We start from the raw sequence: 21,285 nt of genomic DNA on the forward strand, positions 1-21,285 counted from the left end.
AGAGGCTAGTGGCCAGCCCTTCCCAGACTGGCCTGCGAGCAAGCTATAGGGAGAAGGGAGCAATTGTTTACCATACAGTGCCTGTGAGACCCACTTCTGTGTGCTTATTATTTCATCCTTAACGAGGAACAGAGTGTGCTGATACATTACCATCTGAGGCAGAGCATCCCAATCGGGCAGAGTTTCACTGCAAGTTTCTCAGCGGATTCACTCTTCCTAATGTTGAGCTTACCATGTCTGCTTTTAGCATGGACGAGAATATCCGGTCCAATCTGCTGTGCTCTAAGTGGCAGGTTTGGTTGCTTTTGATGTACATGGTATAAGTCACAGCAGAGATGGCAGGGGGCTGCTTTCCTCACAAGAACACAGTGGGAATGGCAAATAGGACCTCTGAATGGTCCATCTTGATAGGTAATTTCACCCTCACTCTTGGCTGGGTTTGGCTGAGTGGCGCTGCTCTAAGATCTGCCTTTAGGTTGAAGGGTCAGTGTCTATGGAGGAAGCTCTTTTCATGGCTATGGCAACAGTAGAAGAGAAGAAGCAGAAACATGCAAGGCATAGTGAAGCCTAGGCTTGGAGCTAACATTTTCTCACTTTTGCCTGCCTGTTTTGGTCAAAGCAAGTTTGACGAGGTGGGAAAGATAGCCTGTCTCTATGATGACATTACACAATCAATTTACCAAAAATAAAAACAAAACAAAATGAATTGAGGCTCTACACTATGGCAATTTCAACATAAAATTAAGGTCTGAACAAATTGAGAGGCATACCATGTTCTTGGATGAGATGATTTAATTGTAAAAAGCTAATTATTCCCAAATCAATGTATAAATTTCATATAACTACAGTTAGAATACCAACCTCAATTTGTTTTGTGGAGCTGGACAACAATGACCTTAGAGTTCAGTTGGAAGACAAAAAAAAAAGTCTTAAAAATAGCCAGGAAATTTATCTAAAAGAATAGTGACCGGGGCATCCCACATATCAGAACATAATCTAAAGCCACTAAAACCCTAGTAATATAGAACTGGCATAGGAGTAGACAAATTGTTCATCCAAATATAGAGCAGGAAACATTAAAATGTAACATATGACAAGAGTATTTTAATTCAGGGAGAAAAGATTTATTTAACAGTTGGTGCTGGTAAAACTGATTGCCCACCTATAGGAATATAAAATTAGATTCTGACATTTTGTATATATGAATGTCAATTAAAATACTAGAGTAAATAAATCCTAGATTAAAATCCTAGATTAAAAATTACATATCTGAGAACATAAATGTTAAAAGTCTTGTATGCAAAATAAACTATAAAGAATGCCTGCAGACAATCATTAGATTTGGAACAAATATTTGCAAAGCAGATGATGGATTAAGTAAGGGTTAATAACTATAATACTCAGCTTTTACAATTTGACAAAAAAGACAACTTGATAAAGAAATAGATGTCTGCAGTTCACAAGGGCAAAGCCAAACAGCTGTTAAGTATATTAAAAGATGCTCTAATACAATAGTAGTCATAAAAATGCAAACCAAATTAACATTGACATATTGCTTTATACCTGCCAGACTGGTATATATTTTAAATGGTATGACAACTATTGCAAGCAGGGATTCAGGAACTGAAAGTACCGTTATCATGCAGGTAAAGGTGAATTTTCATAGTCCACCTCTTTTGTACCCAACATCACATTTTTCTTTCCATTTATATAACCTCTCCCTCTCTTCTCAAAGTCCAGATCTCTGGGTGATATTCACTCACCTCCATCAGGTCTCCTTGTGTTTCCCTGGACTCAAGTGACATACAGACTAAAATACAAGTTATTGGTTCTCAACATAGTCATATGTGGTAATCAAGAAGCACCAGAAAAAACTGCAAAATAAGCTTCCATTTGGAGAGAGACAGTAAAAAAACAAAAACAAAAGCAAAACCAAAAAAAATCCAAAAAACAAAAAACATCCAGCTGTCACTGGTCCACAGCAAATATCAAATCCTGATGGGTGGGAGTAGCAAGAACTCTCTGAGGTGTCAAGGAAGTCGCTGCCAATCTAGCAGACTCTGTTTCCGATTTCTGGGAAATCTCTGAGAAGTCTCTGGTCCTTGATGGGGTAGGACTAGGGGATCCTCCTTGTCCATTATATTTCATGACCACAGGTGAGGTTAGCTGCTCCATTTTAACAGCTCACTTCTAGTTGGTGTGAGTTCGGGGTGCTTAAGGATGGCTTTAGGGGCTGATTGATGGAACCATCAATTTGATATGAGGAGTAGAGTTGGGGAATAGGGTTAGGCACACAGGTGAGGGGTAGCAGGAGGAAACAGAAGGGCAAGGAACTTATCTGCTGGTTTCTTTTTATGTGTTTCATCTCTTAGAATACATAACCTTCTCCAAGTGTGTGAGTTGTGTTTATTTGGCCCCTCCACTGGGGACCCATGTAGCTCTTGTTCTGCTCTGAGCTGATGGGAAGAGCCAGAGCCTCGGTGGGTCCCTTCTAGTCTGGGAGGGACAGAGGAACTGTGGTGGCTCTGTTATAGGGCACAGCCAGTGCCTGGCCCTTTCTTCTGGGAAGATTGGGTCAGCCAGTGATGTTGGAAGACGCTGCCAATGGCATGCATAAATCTGAGCACAAGTCCATCATTGTCCCTACTGGAATGGATCCAGTACCATCAACTGCCCCTCACTGAGAGGGCTGGGTCTCATGCAATTCCCACCCATCTCATGCATATGCAAATTCTAAAAATGGCTCTAAAAGCTGACTACAATCATATGACACATAATATTTAATACGCACACAAGTGACTTCTTATTTTTGCAGGATCTCATATTTTATTTTGGTCAGTTTTCATTTTGTTAATTTAAGAGTTGGTGAGCAGGATCACAGGAAGGAAGACAACTGGCCTGTAGTTCAGGCAGAAGAGGGAAGAGTAAGGAGCAAACCCTTACTTATTAGGGCTTGCATAGCCAGGAATTGCATTAGATTGGCCAAATATATTAACTTGGTGGTGGTTCTCAGTTTTGGGTCAGAATCACCTGGGAACTTTGCATACAATGCAGATGTTCAAGTCTTATCCTACTTCAGTGAGGGTCTGTATCCTTTACTAACTCTCCAGGTAGTATTTCAATATGTACTCGAGTTTCAGCTCTTCCTGCGTTAACTCATTGTACCTGAGGTAGATACCATTGCTCTCTTTACAGAATCCCAAGCTGGGGTTCTGGGAGGTTAAGCGATTGGTTCAGATTGAGCTGGAAGATGGGGAGGAACTTAAGAAAGTAATTTCTGCCGAATTGGTGGGGAGTTTAGAAGCTTGGGAATCTTAGTTAATGGTAATATGACACTGTTCTTGCCCATTTTGGTGAGGACTGATGGCATTCCGAGTATGCTTAAAACAAGTATTGAGCGTTGGGTGTTATATGCAACTAATGAATCGTTGAACACTACATCAAAAACTAATAATGTACTATATGTTGGCTAACTGAATATTAAAAAAAAGTATTGCACATTAAATCAAGAAACAAATCTTCTCAGCGTTAGTTTTCCATCTATATTCTTAGCCCATTCTTTTTTTCGTCAAGAATTTCAAATATTATATGCACATAGTAAAAAAATAAAATAATGAAGAAAGAGTTTCTCTTTCAATATTAGATATTTCTAACGCATCCTGGGGATTAGCATGGGGAGTGTTGTGTGCTTTTTAAGATATGTAAGTCACTTTGGCTTGCCTCTCCCTTCCCCCTAACCTTAGCTTCATTAGATTCCCACTGCATACAGAATAAAATGTAAACTCCTTCACATGATCTAAAAGACTCTTCATGAACTGGCCCTGCTCGATTCTTTAACTTTTTTCTACCATCTCCTTTAGCCCATTTCACCTTCCTGGCTTGGTGCTGTCTGAGGGTCTTGTATTGGATGGTTTCTCTGCTTGAAAGAGTCTCCTTAGTCTGGCTCTCAGGTCTTTCCTCAGCCTATTTATACAATGTGTCATTAATGTGGTTTATTTCTTTATGGTGCTGGTCACTCCCCAAAAGTATCTATCTGTTTAATTGTTCATTATATTTCTCCTCCACACACAAATTCCAGGAGAATAAGGACTTTGTCTTCTTTCATCTATGTTCCTATAATACCTAGAAAAGAACAGTGCCTGGCCAATAAGAGGGCATAATGCATATTTGCCGAATAAATGAATATACCTTCCTGAGGACACACAGACATACACACACACACGCACGCACGCACACATGCATGCAAGCACGAAGACACACATACAAAGAAATTTATGCCGATAGAATCATGCTATCTTTAAAAACAAAATTAATTATGTATCTTTGAGATTTTCCCAGAAAAACAGACATAGATCTACCGTTGTTTTTTTTTATGGCTTAAAGATCTTCAGGATATAAAATTTAGCTGAAAATAAAAAAGCAAAGGGCAGAATGAAATACTATTTTGTGGATGTACTGTGATTCATTTATCGAGTCCCCTATTGATGGATATTTTGCTTTTGATTCCAGGAGTTTGCCATTTCAAAAGTGCAGCAGTGAATACAATCATTGTATCTTGAAGTATTTTTGTTTCTCTCTTACTTTAAAATTTTTAATATTTCAGGTGCATACATATCTGAACATCATTTTATCAGAATCACCATATTATGTGACTGTTATTGCTGGTGGTGGTGGGGGAGATATTATTAATTAACATTAATACCTGAGGATTTTCAAAAATCAGACGGTTCTTAGAAAACATCGTTCTTTTTACTTTAGCTTCAGACTCACTGTAAGTGATATTATTCTATGTGAGATGCCAATTTTTAAATGAATTTCCTGGAAAAGAAAGAAATCTTTCCCTTATTACTCTGACTTTTGAAATAATAGCAAGAGTCAGTTAACTTCTCAAGTGTAAAATTTAACAGGGCCCATGCCTGCTGACCCATGAGAAATTTTGAAAGTCTGGCTAATGCATTATTGATTGTACTTTTTCTAATTAGTTCTAGTAAGTGGGCAGTCCTGGGGGTGGGGTAGCGGGGACAGGGCCTCGAGCAGATCATATTGCATGTTCCCCTCTCTGCTCTACCAGTCCTGTTAATCTAGTGTTATCAGGTCATGAGGAACACAGACGGTTTTGGTGGTGAAAGGTTGCTAAAAGGGTTAGCCCAGGGATGGTGCAAGGCAGGCAGGGGGAGGTGGTTCCCCCAGCTACGCTGGGTGGTTGAGAATAAGATGAGCTCACCCTGAGTGTTCATAGGTAAGACTCAGGTCTGCCTAGCCAGCAGAACCAACTCCTGCCTCATGCGTTGGCTGCTTCCCTGCATTCCAATTCATCTTTCAGTAAGAGAAGAGGAGAAGGGGAAACATCGGTGGCCCAGGGCTGTTTTACTGATCTGCATTAGTTTTTGAGTGTTTCTCAAAGGGTGACTTTTGTACCTCTGTGTACCTCTGGACACGCTCCATTCCTGTAAGCTAAGCAGGGCGTCCCACAAGCTGTTCCCAACCCCAGTCTGTGTCTTGTCACATCACCACCCTTTGGGCAGCCACAAGTTACGGTATTGAGAAGTAATGACCGGCTCCCCAAGGCCCCTTTCCGAATGGCAATTCCAAATCTGTTTACACACCCAGCGCCAAGAAGAAAGCCAAGGGAGAATCTGTGTGTGCCTTAAGCACTTTAAATGCACAGTGAATTCTCATCCTTTTAAGTGTGGCCACATGAATATTTTGAGCCTTATCAATCTGGTTAGCAATTCCTCTTTCCTCAGGGAGAAGAAAGGATTTGGCAGAAGGTGGGTAGAGTGGCAGATATATTTTCTCTTCTATATCTGGATTGAGTTTAAAAAGGGAGGTTTTCCAAGTAGAAATGCTAGAACTCAGTTTAAGCAACAGAAGTCTGAAGATAGGGGCTATTTTGAACCCACCTTGGTCTGTGTTCTTCTCCCTTTTGTCTTTCTGTACTGTTTTCACATAATTTTTATTTTATTTTTTAAACAAAATCTTGGGAAGGCCACAAAAAATCTAAGTAACATACCTGGTGGTGTGATGTCAGGAGTATTCTTATTTATCTGGGGCCTTTTTCTTGTGCTAAGGGCTAAGACTCTATGAGATGCTAGAACACCTCAGAAAGAAGATTAGGTCACTGACTGAGACCTCTCATTCCCCAACCAGAAGGAAACCACTTTGTGAGAGCCCCCTTTCTCTACCCATCTCCTTATATCCTAGTGCTTAGTATGGCAGATGGCAATGGTAATGAGGGTGGTATTAAACTTTAAATATGTAATGAAATGTAGACAGGTTCTTAACTCATGTATGAACTTTGCAAGAATGTGTGCCTTTGAGCTGGTTTTGAGCATCTCATTACATATTCCCATCATGCCAGTAGGCTGAATTGCATAATAGTTCCAAAGGTTCTACCTGCCAGAGTCTTGTCTATGTTCATGTTGTATTCCAGAGGACTCTGGAAGGACCTGATACTTAGGGAGAAAGGGCTGGTTGTGTTAGTAGTGACTGTAGGCATTTGTTCATTTTCTATTTGGGAAAATTGCTCTTCTTTCACCAAGATATTTATAATTTTTTAAAAATGACACTTACTCATTAGATGAAAATAGTGATTTCCCTTCCAAACAGGAAGAATGAATGTAATTTTTTTCTAAAGAACCTATATTACAGTTAATGATTTGTAGGTCACTAATTACCTTGCTTGCTGCTGATGGGGCAGTGGTAGGGTCTGAAGGTCCAGGACCTTGCTCCCATAATTACAGATATATTCCTTCCAATGATAACTGAAAAATTGTAAATGTTATTTCATATGTAGTAGAATCATAATTAAAGCTCTGTAGTGCATTCTTTTGTTTCATGTAAGTTTCCACTTTATTTTATCAAAATTTTTTTAAGCTAGGTACACCTGTACTTTCTTACTGAGTAGATTCCACCTTGGATATAATCACACCTCTTTTATGCTAGCAGGGAAGCAGTAAAGAGGTGAAGGTTACAGGAAACAGATATAGACTGAGTTACATAGCCCTCTTTGTAAGTAACAAGGAGAGCTGAGAAAATATAGCCCAAGGATGGATCTACTGTTCCAAGTAAATATTTATTTCTTCAGTGTGGTTGTAGATAGCCCATCAGAGATAATATAATAAGCAGGGATGAGTACAGTTCAAAATGAACAGATGTCTTCTCTATTGGAGTAAATTTTAACTTCAAAGACATATTTTTATATTTAATTTTTGGTTGTATGGTCTATTTCAAAGCTTCAAAATGATTCCAAAATTATTTTTCACTACAAGATTTCAATAATAAGTTACGTATCTCTGGAAGGTTAGAGTCAAAGAGTATGACAGGCACTGGGAAATCACGGCAGACGGTGGTAAAGTGATCTCACTTGATGGCATAGAATTCTCATGCTTTGGCCAAAACTAGATTAAGAGATGATGGCATAATGGAAGGAGAGAATAGGTAATGTAAAACTGTAAGGGGCCGACAATGATGGGAAAGAAGACTACTTTAAGAGTGGACATTTCATTCTCCTTTCCTGAAAATTCTAGAATGATGCTTTCTAAGGAATGTGGAGGATGACAGCATTAAGGCTTCAATGATGACAAAGCTTAATACAGTTCAACATGGCACAGATAATTGCATATGCATGGAATATCCTTTAACACATAGACCAGTTTTTCCTGTGAGTCACCATGTCTAATTTCACGTTGTCATGAAAAGATGGCAATAAAACAAACAAATAACAAGGAGATAGGCTGTTTGTTATTCCTTCTTAATTTTGTTGCAGTTTCTTTCGTTCAAAAAGGGAACGATACTACAGCGTGGTTTGAGATCTGTCAAGCTTTGCATTTCTTTCTCCCATTCCTCTTTTTTCCTTTTGCTTGGCCTTGGGACAACATTAGTTAGTACTTTAGTTGTTTACCCCCTGAATTAATTATCATGAGTCATAAGACACAAGTTCTCCTATCTGTTGCACATCATTAAGTGGCATCATTAAAACATTAAATTATATCAGGGTGAAAAACACTTGTGAGTTCTGCTCATATATATACCATCCTAGCAAACTCTCCTTATGAACAACCATCTGTGCAAAGATCTTGATGAAGAAAGAGGAGAAGCCTATAGATTATAGACTCTGCACAAACACAGTTGAGGAATTCCACAATAATTTTTGGCTCACAATGAATCCCCACAGTGCTCTAACATAGTTTGAGTGAGGATTATGGCCAGAGCTCCACTGTCTCTCACCTTTAAGAAAACTTTGTTCACATTAACTGGGGAGTATATACTGTACTAGTTTCCTACTAAGAGATGTATGTTACAGTATCTGTTAGAAAGTTACTGACTCAGCAAAGTGTGGCTATAGAGAGCTCCAAACCTCTACTCCAGGTGGTTGGGAGAAGGTGGGAAGTCAGCACATGGCCATTCTCCATGAGCAGCAGAAAAGGTTGGAAGTGAGGTTTATTTGGAGGGTCTTCTTTTGTGTAATGGCTTTACTCTGGTTTGACAGAACCTTAGAATTAGGTCAAAGGTCTATATCCATCATGCAATAGAGCTCCTTGTCTCAGGGCTCTGATGTAGGAGATCTTGGTGTAAATCCTGGGTCTGCCACTTACTCTGTGTGAACTCTAAGTCTCAGTTTCCACGTTTGTATTACTTCCTAAAGCTGTCATGATGATTAAATTAAATCATGTCTATAAAGATGCTCAACTAAAGCTGCTCACTCTTCTTTTAGTGATGTAGACAGAAGGGCAAATGTAAATCATGACGCTTTCCTTCTTTTCTAAAGGCCTGTAGATGAGTGATAGGGAGCAGAGGATGAGTGTATGACTGGAGATGGCATGGGGGTGCCTAGGACTTCCCATACCTCCTGCAGTTCATGTTGCTCACTGGCTTTTCAACTCTTCTTTGTTTCCTTTTGTTCCAGAGCCCGAGCTCTAAGAGTCAGCAGTAATGGACTGGTGAGTAGGCAATCCAGAGGTACTACACATCTCTCAGCCTATAAGGCACTTGCTTCTGGGTAGATAGAGAATTAATTGTGGTCAAAAGGAAGCCAGAGGCTATAAATCAATCCTGCTCATTACTGAATGCAGAGCAAAGATTCTGGGATAGTAGACTAAAGCAAACAGAAGATTTACTAAACATGGTGTTAGAGGTTTAATTGTGTTCCCCCAACCCCAAATTCACATGCTGCAGTCCTAACCCTCAGTACCTCAGAAGGTAACGTATTTGGAAATAGGGTGATTGCAGATGGAATTCATAAAGATGAGGTCATACTGAAGTAGGGTGGGCCTTTAATCCAAGATGACAGGTGTCTTTATAAAAAGTGGAAATTTGGAGACACACACACACACACACACACACAGACACACGCACACACACACGGAAAACACCATGTAAACATGAAAGCAGGGATTAAGTTTATGCATCTACAAACTAAGGGTCACCAAAGATTTCCAGCAAATCGCCAGAAGCTGGGAGAGAAGCATGGAGCACATTCTGTAGCACAGTCCCCAGGAGGAACCAAGCTTGCTAACATCTTCATTTGGACTTCTATTTTTTTTTCTTTTTCTTCAAAAATTTTTAAAGATTTTATTTATTTATTTGAGAGAGAGACCATGGAGCAGGGGGGAGGGGCAAAGGGAGAGGGAGAAGCAGACTTCCTGTTGAGCAGGGAACCCAATGCAGGGCTCGATCCCAGGACCCTGAGAGCATGACCCGAGCCAAAGGCAGATGCTTAACTGACTGAGCCACCCAGGTGCCCCCATCTTGGGGTTCTAGATTCTAGACCTGTGATACAATAAATTTCTTTTAAGCCATCCATTTGGTGGCACCAGCCCTAGCAAACTAATACACACGGGTAATATTAATCTCCATTTCTCTTAAACAAAGCTGGGAAGACGGTGAAGCAAATGAAGCACTTGCCTCAGCACGTTTAAAGGGCACCACACATACACACAAAAGACTAATCAAGATAAACTGAATCTGAATGCAATATTTTTAAAAATTGAAAGTAATGCAAAAAAAAATCAGTGCCAAAAAATATCAAAAGTTTAAATAGCAGCAGGATCAGTAACAGCTTCATGCTAAGCAAAAGCATGGGGCAAAAGAAATGAAAAAATTAGTAATACTATGTTCATAGTGTTCTTAAAGAACACTAAACTTATATCTGCTATATAAAGCATCACAGTCAACACCTTTATACATGTACACTCATCTAATGATTTCCTCAGGCTAAATGATTAGAAGTGGAATTATTGGGCCAAAAATGTAGAGATTTTATGATTTGATACTCACTGTTAAATTAACAAAATTTTGCTTTCCCCGTTGGTTTATAGATACCTTCTCCTCCTGGATATAATTTGGTGTCTTGAAATTTCACTTATTTTGTGAATTGCCTGTTCATGTCCTTTATATATTCGTTTGGGTTGTTCATCTCTTTCAAAGTGTTTTATTTATTTATATATTTTTTAAGATTTTATTTATTTGACAGAGAAAGAGCAAGAGAGGGAACACAAGCAGGGGGAGTGGGAGAGGGAGAAGCAGGCCTCCCAACAAGCAGGAAGCCTGATGCGGGGCTTGATCCCAGGACCCCAGGATCATGACCTGAGCCAAAGGCTTAAAGACTGAGCCACCCAGGTGCCCCTAAAAGTGTTTTATTTAAAGAGCTCTCATATTAAGGATATCATCTGGATATTAACTCTTAGTTAATGTTATATGTATTGCTAAAGTTTTCTCCAGTTTATCAGTCTCTTTTTTGTTTTAAAGATTTTATTTATTTATTTATTTATTTATTTATTTATTTATTTATTTATTTAAGAGAGAGAGTGAACGAGAGAGAGAGAGAAGGAGCAGGGGGAGGGACAGAGGGAGAGGAAGAAACAGGCTCCCCACTGAGCACAGAGCCTAATGTGGAACTCAATCCCAGGACTCTGGGATCACAACCCCAGCTGAAGGCAAACGCTTAACTGACTAAGCCACCCAGGTGCCCCAATCCTCTTTTAACTTAACTTATGTTGTATCTTACCCAACCAGAAACCTGAGCGTAGGTGGAAGAGGACGTGACTGGAGTAGAGAAGAAGGTAGATCCGTTTCCATAAGGTCACAGGCAAACTAATGAGCATCACGAGCAGGCACCTGAGGTCCAGAACAGGCCGGAACAATGAGGAAGAGCTTGTCACTGTATCTCTTCACTCCTGAAGAACTGAATACAGGTGTACCTAGTACACACATACTGACTGATTGGCATGAGCTACTGAATTCCACTTTTTTTTGCCTAGGCCAATTTGAGTTAAGTTTTTGTAATTTGTAGCCAGAAAGAGTCCTGACTAGTCTGGCCACATAATTTGGGGAAAATAATTTTTTTTTTTCTGTTAAATACAAGGAGAGATTCCCAGGGAACCTGAAGAACTGAAGAAGTGGTAGACTTCATTTTCTGGATTTTGGAGGGCAAAGGCTCAGGTGGTGTTTAGACGGACTAATTATAAATGAGAAAATAAATTAGGATTTTGACATCAGAGTCATGGAGGCTGTTAGTGTTTACACATAATCTAAAGCTCAAAGTGTATAGGCTGAATTGGAACTAAGGGTCAAAACTTTTTGTTTACCCTCATGGAAGTCTGCCTCCAGGGAGAAAACGTGCTGATCCTATTGACTTTAAGTGTTCTGGTTTTGTGGTAATTATTTTTTATTGTATAATACTACATTGGCATTTGGTTTTGAATACTTCGGTCTTCTGAGTGGATTAATAGGAGTCCTCCCTTGGGACATGGCAGAGTACCAGCGACTGAGCTATTATTATTTCACTCTAAATTTAGCCTTCTCTCTGCGGCTCTGTGGTGATGTAGCTTAGACTTTGCAAACTACAGTTCCCAGAATTCTTTGCCTGTTAGGCTCCTCAAGTAGCAGGTCCTACAAAGGATTTGGGAGTCAGGAAGAGGAGAGAAGGGATTTTCATCCTGCTTGCTTGTTATTTCTATTAGTAAGGCCCCTACATTAGCATTTTGTTCCAGTCCCCAGCTTCTTGTAGTACTTTGCTTGTGTGTCTCCTCAGAGATACCTGGAGCAACCAGGTCTCCCTCCTTTGAGCTTCTAGGCTCTCATAATCTAAACTCTTTGTATTCCCCTGGCCTAAGATCTGGTAGCTGCACTTAGGATCTCTGCATTACCTCAGTGTTTCTATTTTGGTCTTTTGGCCCACAAACACCTATGTAACCAATTCCTTATATTTAATTCCCTTCCCAGCTAGACCCTAATATGTAATAATAGGAATGGTCCTGTTATGGAACCTGGACTGGATCACCTGACAGAAGAACCAAGTGGCACTCGGAGATCTTGGAGGATAGGAGGTTTATTTAACGCCGGTGGGTTCAGAGGAGAGTGGTCTCCAAAGGTCTGAGCCCTGAGCACAAACAAAGGGGGCAATTTATACACTTCTACTTCCGCATACTTGGCACTTTTGGCACGTGCGCGAAGCGGGGCAGGGAGAAGAACCTGGATTGGTGCCCACGGGAAGCAGAGCGGGGAGAAGAACCCAGAAGAGCCCCGGGGCAAGGACTGGGACTCTTCCGTTGGCTCTGTCAGCCATCTTAAGACACCGATTTTCCTTATCAGTCGCCCCTGATGCCCCTTTAAACACCTACTTTAGAGGGCATCATTTTCATCTTCTAAGTGGCGATAGTGTGTAAGGAGCAACTGGAGTCTGATTTTAGCAATTTGAGTAGTGATAAACCTAGTAAGGGCATTAAGAATACAAGGACCAAATGCTACTATGAGGAGAAGCAATAGAAGGGGGCCGATTAGGGGGGTGAACCAAGGGAACCATTGTGAGAGGGTATTCCCTCTTGTTGTCTGCTGGAGTGATTCCCACCGGCGATGTACTCATTCCTGTAATTGGATCAGAGTTTCTTGGACCACCCCGACTCAGTAGCATAGAAACAACATTCCTCCTGTAAGAAGAGGCAGAGCCCCCCCCCCCCTTGCGCAGCCGTGAGCAAGTCGAGCCCATGCCTGCTTTGGAGGACCACCAAGGCCAGTGAATCTAGTTGGCACTGCAGGGCCAGGGCCGACTGAGTGAGGGCAGAAAAATCCGCCATGAGTTGTTGAGTTAACCCCTGGTACTGAACCTGAGACATCCCGACACCAGTGGCGCTGAGTGCAACACCTAATGCAGTCAGCAGGCTCACAATAAGAGGGATGGCCACGGGAGAGCGCTGAGGGCGGCTAGGAGGTCTCCATATGAGTGGGGCATCGCTCTGGGGGAGGACTGAAAGATCAGGTAAGAGACTGACAAGTGTGCATGATTGGTCGCATGGGGTAATGCAGATGTATACACCTTGATCACAAGCCAGAAAAGTGTTCTTAGGTGCACAGACCCAACTGTGGCCTGTGATGGGAGAGGAAGAGTTGCCATATAGCAGTACCGGAGCCAGAAAGGAATAATCTGAGGTCCCTGGTGCCGAGGTGGGAGGTGACATGGTAGATTGGTTGAGGATGACACCTAGGTATTGGACGGGACTGGGCTTTATACAGATCCAGCTGTCAGACGCTAGGGGTGGATTTGAGTGGTTAAGCACTTGGTGGGAGGCGTTAATCATACCTAACAGTTGTGCTATAGATGCTTGCTGCATGTGGATGGGGGACCCAGGGATGCGCCAGGGCAAGTTATTTCCTGTCTGACTCTGGGGGTTGACTGTAAGGCTTGGAGTGAACATGGACTTAATCATAAATTTGGCCATGGGGTCGGTTCCCATAGGGTGATATTGGCCCAACAGGAGAATGATTCCTGTAGCCCATGATGTGACATTGGGTTCTAAGACTGAGAGGGTGAGTGGTATACAGTGATTGTTAGAGCAAGAGGATGGGGTGGTATTGCATGACAAGGAAATCCGGATGTCACTGCACTGTTTGAGGTGCCACGTCCTGGTGGACCATCATTCCATTCCCAGCCAAGTCGCCACCCATGACTCACATCCCCATGTGAAGAAGAAGAGAGTTCCCCTCTGCAAGCAGAATTGAGGGCAGGTGTTTGGCTGTTGAGGCATAGGGCCCCCACAGATGTAGATATCTACCAGCCAGTAACCAGAGTGAGGGCCATGGTAGCAACACCATCTGTGAGGTTCCCAGGAGGTATCAAGAAGTTGGCATCCATCAAAATGGAGGTTAACCTTTGGTGTGTGTCCATCCCAAGTGGAAGAAGTCAGCGTGGGCGCTCGTGCAGGATTGAGGGGGATAAGCTGGAATGTCCATTTGCCAGTGATGGTGATACGAGAGTCTGCCCTCCTTGCCTGGCCGGGCAAGCCAGAGGCAGTGAGGAGGAACAGCACACCAGGTAGCAGAAGACCGGGACTGACTGGGGCCAGGAAAACCATAGTGAAATGCACTCAGGAGTAGACAGCAGAGGGCCAGTAAAAGTGGCATCTATGACCTTAGGTAGAGGGAGCCATTTTGGCTAACCCATCAGCAAATGAAACCCGTGGACAAGTGAGTGCAGTAATACACCCTAGGGACACCCAATTAGCAATGACAATAGTAAGCCTCTGGGGGAAAGTCCAGTCAGGAGGGGCAACAGTGTAGAGTCTGACTCCCAAGATGAGGGAAATCACACGGATGAGAGCCAGGGACCACAGTGAGCAGGTGTCCATCAATCAGTGGGGTCTCATCGAAGGTGAAGCTGGAGTGGGTTCGTGAGGTCTGGCTGGACTCTCCACTGGCGCGGACCCATGGGTGACACCTGAGACCTTGAGGGCAGTAGGGGCAGTTAGAACAACAGTGTGGGGCCCTGTCCACTGCAGTCTGAGGGAGTCTTTCTTCCAATCTTTGACCCAAACAGAGTCCCCTGTCTGGGAGGAGTGTACCTGAGACCCTAGGGAGATTGGGGCCCTCTCAATGGTGTACTTTTGTAATTTATTTAGGGTGGTCCCCAGGGCCTGAAGCTGCTCCTTTATCACCTTATCTCCAACCTGATGCAAATTTCCTGGAAGGCTTCCCAAGCACGGGGGAGGCCGTCCATATATTAATTCAAATGGGGAGAAACCTGATGTCCCAGGTGTGCAGCGAGCACGCAGGAGAGATAGGGGTAGCAGACCCAGCCATGGGAGGTTAGTCTCCTGACAAAACTTTGCTACAGTTACCTTTAGGGTGTGACTCATTCACTCTATTTTTCCCTAAACTTTGGGGCTGGAAAGTGGTGTGGAGTCTCCAGGTGGTGTTGAGAGATTTGGTCAAGACTGTACAATGTCTGCTACAAATGCGGGTCCATTGTCACTATGGATTGTTAATGACAGGCTGAACCAGGGCACGATCTCCTGCAAGAGGACTTTAGCTACTTCCCGGCTTTGCTCCATCCTAGTCGGGAAGGCTTCGACCCACCCAGAGTATGTGCACACTATTACTAGAAGATATCTGAACCCCTGCTCAGCTGCACATCTGTGAAGTCTACCTCTAGATCTTCAAAGGGGGCTGCTCCCATCCTCTGGACACCTGGTGGGGGCCGTGGTGCAGACTATTATTTTTAGCACATGTTATGCACCATTCACTCATTGCTCGGCATAGTGCCAGCCTCTGACTGATGTCGTAGTGCTTCTTGAGAAGGGCCTCTAATGCAGTTTGTCCCAGATGAGTGAGTCGGTGGTGTCCCTTGACTAGATGCCCTCCAGTTGCTGTTGGAACAAAGATGCGCCCATCTGGCATCATCCACCATCCCTTTTCAGTCAGGGTGGCCCCCTCAGCCATGGCCCATTCTTTTCCTTTTTAGTGTAACTAGGTGGAGAGACTTCTTCCAGGGGTGTCAGGGCCATGGTGAGGGAAGGGGCTCTGTCCATGTCCTCACTGGCTGTGGTCTTGGCTGCCTCATCTGCCAGATGATTTCCCCGAGCTATGGGATTGTCTCCTTTTTTCCTTTTCATGCACAAAGAGATTGCAGGGTTTTTCTACATCTAGTAGGCCCAGGGCAGGAGCCTGCCCCGGGGCGATCTTTATCTCTGTGAAAGCAGTTTCTGCTTCCTCAGTCCAGGCAAGGGGTTCTCAATCTGGTCCCCCTAAGAGATCATAAAGGGGTCTTGCTATTGCTGAAAACCCAGGGATCCAGATGTGGCAGAATCCTGCAGCCCCCAGGAATTCTCATAGGCCCCTTTTTATCTGGGGCTGTGGCAGGGAGATGATGACCCTTTTCCTCTCCGGCCCTAGTTCTCTTTTCCCTTGGGTGAGGAGGAACCTAAGGTATCAGACCTGTTGTTGGCAGATTTGTGCCTTCTTCCATGAGGCTCAGTAGCCTGAGTCTGACAGGAGCTGTAGGAGGACCTTTGTGCCTTTTGTGCAGTCTTCTTGTGTGTCACTGGTGAGGAGGAGGTCATCCACATACTGGAGGAGGGTGCATCGTGTGGCCTTTCTTGGGAAGCTGGCAAGGTCTGCGGCCAGGGCTTCACCAGAGAGGGTTGGTGAGTTTTTAAACCCCTGCAGGAGGTGCGTCCAAGTCAGTTGCATCTGGCATCCTGTATCAGGTTCAGACCATTCAAAGGCAAACAGCGGCTGGCTCTGGGGAGCTAAGCGGAGGCAGAAGGAGGCATCCTTCAAATCTAGGCAAGTGAACCATCTGGCTGACCCTGGGATTTGGCTGAGGAGGGTGTATGGATTCGGAGCCACTGGGTACAGAGAGATGGTCACCTTGTTGATGGCCTGAAGGTCTTGAACTGGTCGGTAACCCCCTCCTGGCTTCTTGACTGGCAGGAGTGGGGTATTCCAAGCTGACTGGCACTTGACTAGAATACTTGCTTCTTTGAGTTTGGCCAGATGTTCTTGGATGCCGATCTTAGCTTCCTGTGGAAGGGGGTATTGCTTTTGGCTCTGAGGTTGGGCTCCTGGGATCACTTCAACAATGATAGGGGCCCGATTCCGGGCTAGTCCAGGTGGGTTGTTTTCAGCCCATACTGAAGGGAAGGCGAGTCTGAACTCTGGTGGGCTGCTCGGTTGGGCCTAGGCAGAGAATAGCCTCCATTCTTCTTCCCTTGGTGTGGTAATTGCTGGTATTAGAGATCCCATCTCCTATTGCCTTGGGTTCAATCGGAGGCTAGTGTGTCCAGTGGGCTCAAAAGTTATCTGAGCCCTAAGCTTGGAGAGTATGTCTTGGCCCAGGAGGGGGATGGGGCAATCAGGCAGATAAAGGAATTCATGTCGGACCTTGTGGCCCCAGAGTTCACACTGGTGAGCCTGGCAAAAGGGCTGTTGTACTGCCTGCGTCCTGGTGGCCCCAAGGATAGTCACAGTCCTTTTGCTGAAAGGGACCACTAGGAAGGTGGGGAGGTGACAACAGAGTACTTGGCCCCAGTATCAACCATAAAAGTCACTGGTTGGCCCCCCACCTTCATTCTGACCGCAGGCTCATGGGGGCCAAGGAGGAAAGAGCCAGGTCCCCCTTAGTCTGAGTCCATTCCCGTAAGGCCTATGAGGTCTACCATAGCCTGTGGTTTCTCAGAGTAGGATGGGGTGTTATGTTTCCAGTCGAGGAGGTCAGATAATACATCACAGAATAGCCAGGTTGGGCCATCCCATCTTCATCGTGACTCTCGGGTTTCTGCATCTCTTGTACTGGCATTTGGAGGATGCTTGCGCCCAGTCTGGGGCACAGCCTGGCTGCTGGTCCTGGAGAAAGTGGATCTTTTGGGTCTAGGAGTGCCGGTGGATCTTCTGGGCCTGGGGGCACTGGTGAAACCGATGGCGGCGGAGTGTCTGGAGCTGAAGGGCCAGGTGTAGATGGTCTTGGGGGGTATGTACAGTGGGGGCAGGGTCAGTTTGTCCTCGGGATCTCCGGCTAGGATTTGTGGAGACTGGCGCTTTTGCTGATTTTCTTTAGGTCGTTTGGATGAGGCGATTAAGACCCTGGCCTGTCCCTATCTATTGCAAGCAAATCGCACCCAGGAGGGGAGGGTCTGAGCAATTCCTAGCCAGGAGTCAATGTACGGAAACTGGTCAGGGTGTCCTGGTCCTCCTGTTATGACTCACCATACTTGATGAATCGTTGGGACATCTAATGTCCCTTCTGAAGGCCACCCGACATCAAAGGTGGGCCATTCCAATTTGCATAGGGTTCTCAACTTTCCGGGGTTCATCCTGACTCCATAGTCTCCTGAAAACCCCTTCTTGAAATTTTTGATCATGGTCTCTAGAACCATAGGTTTACTCTGTCCTGACCCCTGGTGATGTCCCTGTATGCGGTGGCACAGAGACAGACAAAGGGGGTGGTGCCTCTTGAGATGAGGAGACCAATCAGATGCCCATCTGGCCATGTCCCAAAGGAGCTTAGGTGAGGCTTAGCCATAGTGGTCTCAGAGTTGTGACTTATAATTGGAAACTATTCTGATGCTGCCATAGACTGTATGCCATTCACCACAGAATCGCAGATGGACCCACTCAGACTCCATAGGCTTCTGGGGACCTTAAGGGTGCCTCTCCGTGGAGTCACAGAATCAGCCCACTTGAGCAAGCCAGGTCGGACTGCACATCCACTCACACATTCACACTCCAGAAGTTAATACATTCCCTCCCTGGGAATCCCTAGCTGTGAGACGTCCAAGAGGTCTCTGGGAGGTGATCAGGCTCCTCTTCCACCCCAGTGGAGGTGGGCCTGTCTGGGTCCTGGAGCCCCAGGCCTTGCCAGAATCTGACATTAGGACCAGGTCCTCACCTGTCAAGTCGCCTCGAGTCCAGTGGGAACAGCGGAGCAGGGCCGGCCTGAGGCGACAGGGGTGGGAGAGTGGCGAAAATTAGGCAGGGTGCACCTTCTCTGTTATGATCTCTCGTTGTGTCACTGCCCCGCTGTTGCCCCCAAACTGGTGGCAACAATGGGCCAGCGTGGTTGGGTTTCTCAGTCAGGGAACCAGATGTTAGGGAACCTGGACTGGATTGCCCGATGGAAGAACCAGCAGCACTCGGAGATCTTGGAGGATAGGAGGTTTATTTAATGCCAGCAGGCTCAGAGGAGAGCACAAACAAAGGGGGCAATTTATACACTTCTACTTCTGCATACTTGGCACTTTTGGCATGTGCACGAAGCAGGGCAGGGAGAAGAACCCGGATTGGTGCGCATGGGAAGCAGAGCAGGGAGAACCCGGAAGAGCCCCAGGGCAAGGGCTGGGACTCTCGCTGGCTTGGTCGACCATCTTAGGACACAGATTTTCCTTATCAGTCCCAGGAAACATATCTTTAAAAGATAGAATTCTGGTGGTTCAGTTATATTCTTGGCCTTAAATACACAGCTTAACTCCTTGGCAAAAAAAAAAAAAAAAAAAAAGTTACTAATAATCCATGACATGCATTGGTATTATGATTAAGTAAATGATCTCTGTGGTTGATTGTGATGAAGTGTTTGTTGAAGCAAATGCCTTGGAGACCAAGTAACTGTCATATTTTTTTATTTTTTATTTTATTTTATTTTTTGGTAGGAATGAAAACTGCAAACACTAGAAGGTAGGGTAACTGCTTTTGATTGCACTGGTGAGTTGACTGAGAGAAAAATGACAAACTTCAGGCCTTTAAACTTTCAACTAAAGACACTGTTGGATAATCAGGTTCTGTAGCAGCCCCAAAAGAATCTCTTATTTTCTGTAGCCACTGAGCTGACTTTACTGCAGATTAGTCCATAATTTAATTGGGTAGGTTGCAGAATTACCATACCAGTTGGATTTATCACCTGCCAACTTCTTACTGGAAAGATTGGGAAGGAGTGAGACCTGGAATGGGGTATCTGTGTGAACTCAAAGCTGAGAGTATTGAACCCTCGAGTTTTTCTGAGACTCCCTTGCCAGCAAAATCAGCTCCTCCTGCCTCACCTTGTCAACACCTATCAACACCGCCTCTCAGGGCTTCTATAACTTGAGTCAGAACAAGTACAAGGTATGAGTCAAGATGGTATAGTTATGCTCAAAATAATTACAAAATTTTGTTATTACGAATTAGCAGAAACATGGTGAATTTTTTTTTTAAAGATTTTATTTATTTATTTGAGAGAGAGAGAATGAGAGACAGAGAGCATGAGAGGGAGGAGGGTCAGAGGGAGAAGCAGACTCCCTGCTGAGCAGGGAGCCCGATGCGGGACTCGATCCCGGGACTCCAGGATCATGACCTGAGCCGAAGGCAGTCGCTTAACCAACTGAGCCACCCAGGTGCCCAGAAACATGGTGAATTTATGTGGGAATGGGTTTTCTGGTTGTTAGATTAAGATGGATGGAATATAACATTGGGTTAAGCTAAATTTATTGATATAAGTTCACAGAAAGTCTGGATTCAATGTATTAGGTTAGGCAGCTGAAAGTGGCTGTAACAGTTTGCTTGGTCGATTGGCTGACAGTTGGGCTCATTGGTTGTCTGCATTCAGTGAAGTTGAGATGTCAGAGTTTCTGGGAGTAATGTTGAGAAAGAAATCCAAAGGTTTGGAGAGTTGCAAACTTCGGAGTAGATTAATCATAGGCAGCCTCACGCTGCTCCACCGCCTTCACTATAATACTAGAGAGGGCCCAGGGATGACTTCCTTTACTTAGGCATTGAGAGATACATTAGTGAGAGGAGCTCCAGCATCTATTAAAAAACTGCATGACTGTGGTAGCAGTTCTCTGGAGGCTAGGGATAATGGCATCAGAAATGCTTTGACTCTCTTTACGCAGGAAGACAGTGAGGTCTCTCAAATTTAAGTTTGTTGGGAGCAGAAGTAGAACCAGGGGTGCCTGGGTGGCTCAGTCGTTAAGCGTCTGCCTTCAGCTCAGGTCATGGTCCCAGGGTCCTGGGATCGAGCCCCACATCGGGCTCCCTGCTCGGCGGGAAGCCTGCTTCTCCCTCTCCCACTCCCCCTGCTTGTGTTCCCTCTCTCGCTATCTCTCTCTCTGTCAAATAAATAAATAAAATCTTAAAAAAAAAAAAAAAAAAGAAGTAGAACCAGAACGTGTATCTCTTGACTTCCAGTCTGAGACCGCTTCATTAAGCTTCATTAGGTCCAAATCCATCAATCCTGTTCTGATATATATTTCAAGACTCAAGGTCACTTTGGTTTTACATGTATACATTCATGCATACTTGTTCTCTTCCTCACATATGACTTACGGGGAGAAAGTAATGAGACATGCAAAACCAAACATGGCAGTCCATTACAGTAGCAGCTGCATGCACATTTATGCTGCTATCTGGCTACAAAGGCAGGGCCGAACAGTGTAGGAGATCTTACGACCTACAAAGCCTGAAAAGTTTACTATCTGGCCCTTGATGGAAAAAGTTTGCCTACCCCTGCTCTAAAAATAAAAACACTGCAGATAAAGCTTA

General features: G+C 44.2%; 1 long non-coding RNA gene across 1 annotated transcript in view; it reads left to right on the forward strand.

The window, feature by feature from the left end:
• Positions 1-20,024, forward strand: part of LOC123835619 (uncharacterized) — a 42,026-nt gene extending 22,002 nt beyond the window's left edge. The window contains exons 4-5 of the long non-coding RNA XR_010406549.1: positions 8,909-8,942; positions 11,017-20,024. This is a non-coding gene — a long non-coding RNA (uncharacterized LOC123835619). The remainder of the gene's footprint in view (positions 1-8,908; positions 8,943-11,016) is intronic.
• The last annotated feature ends 1,261 nt before the right edge of the window (positions 20,025-21,285 follow it).

Source organism: Mirounga angustirostris, unplaced genomic scaffold (genome assembly GCF_029215605.1).
Source record: "Mirounga angustirostris isolate CCGP_5_RB_7025 unplaced genomic scaffold, mMirAng1.0.hap1 SCAF_12, whole genome shotgun sequence".
NCBI lineage: Eukaryota > Metazoa > Chordata > Mammalia > Carnivora > Phocidae > Mirounga > Mirounga angustirostris.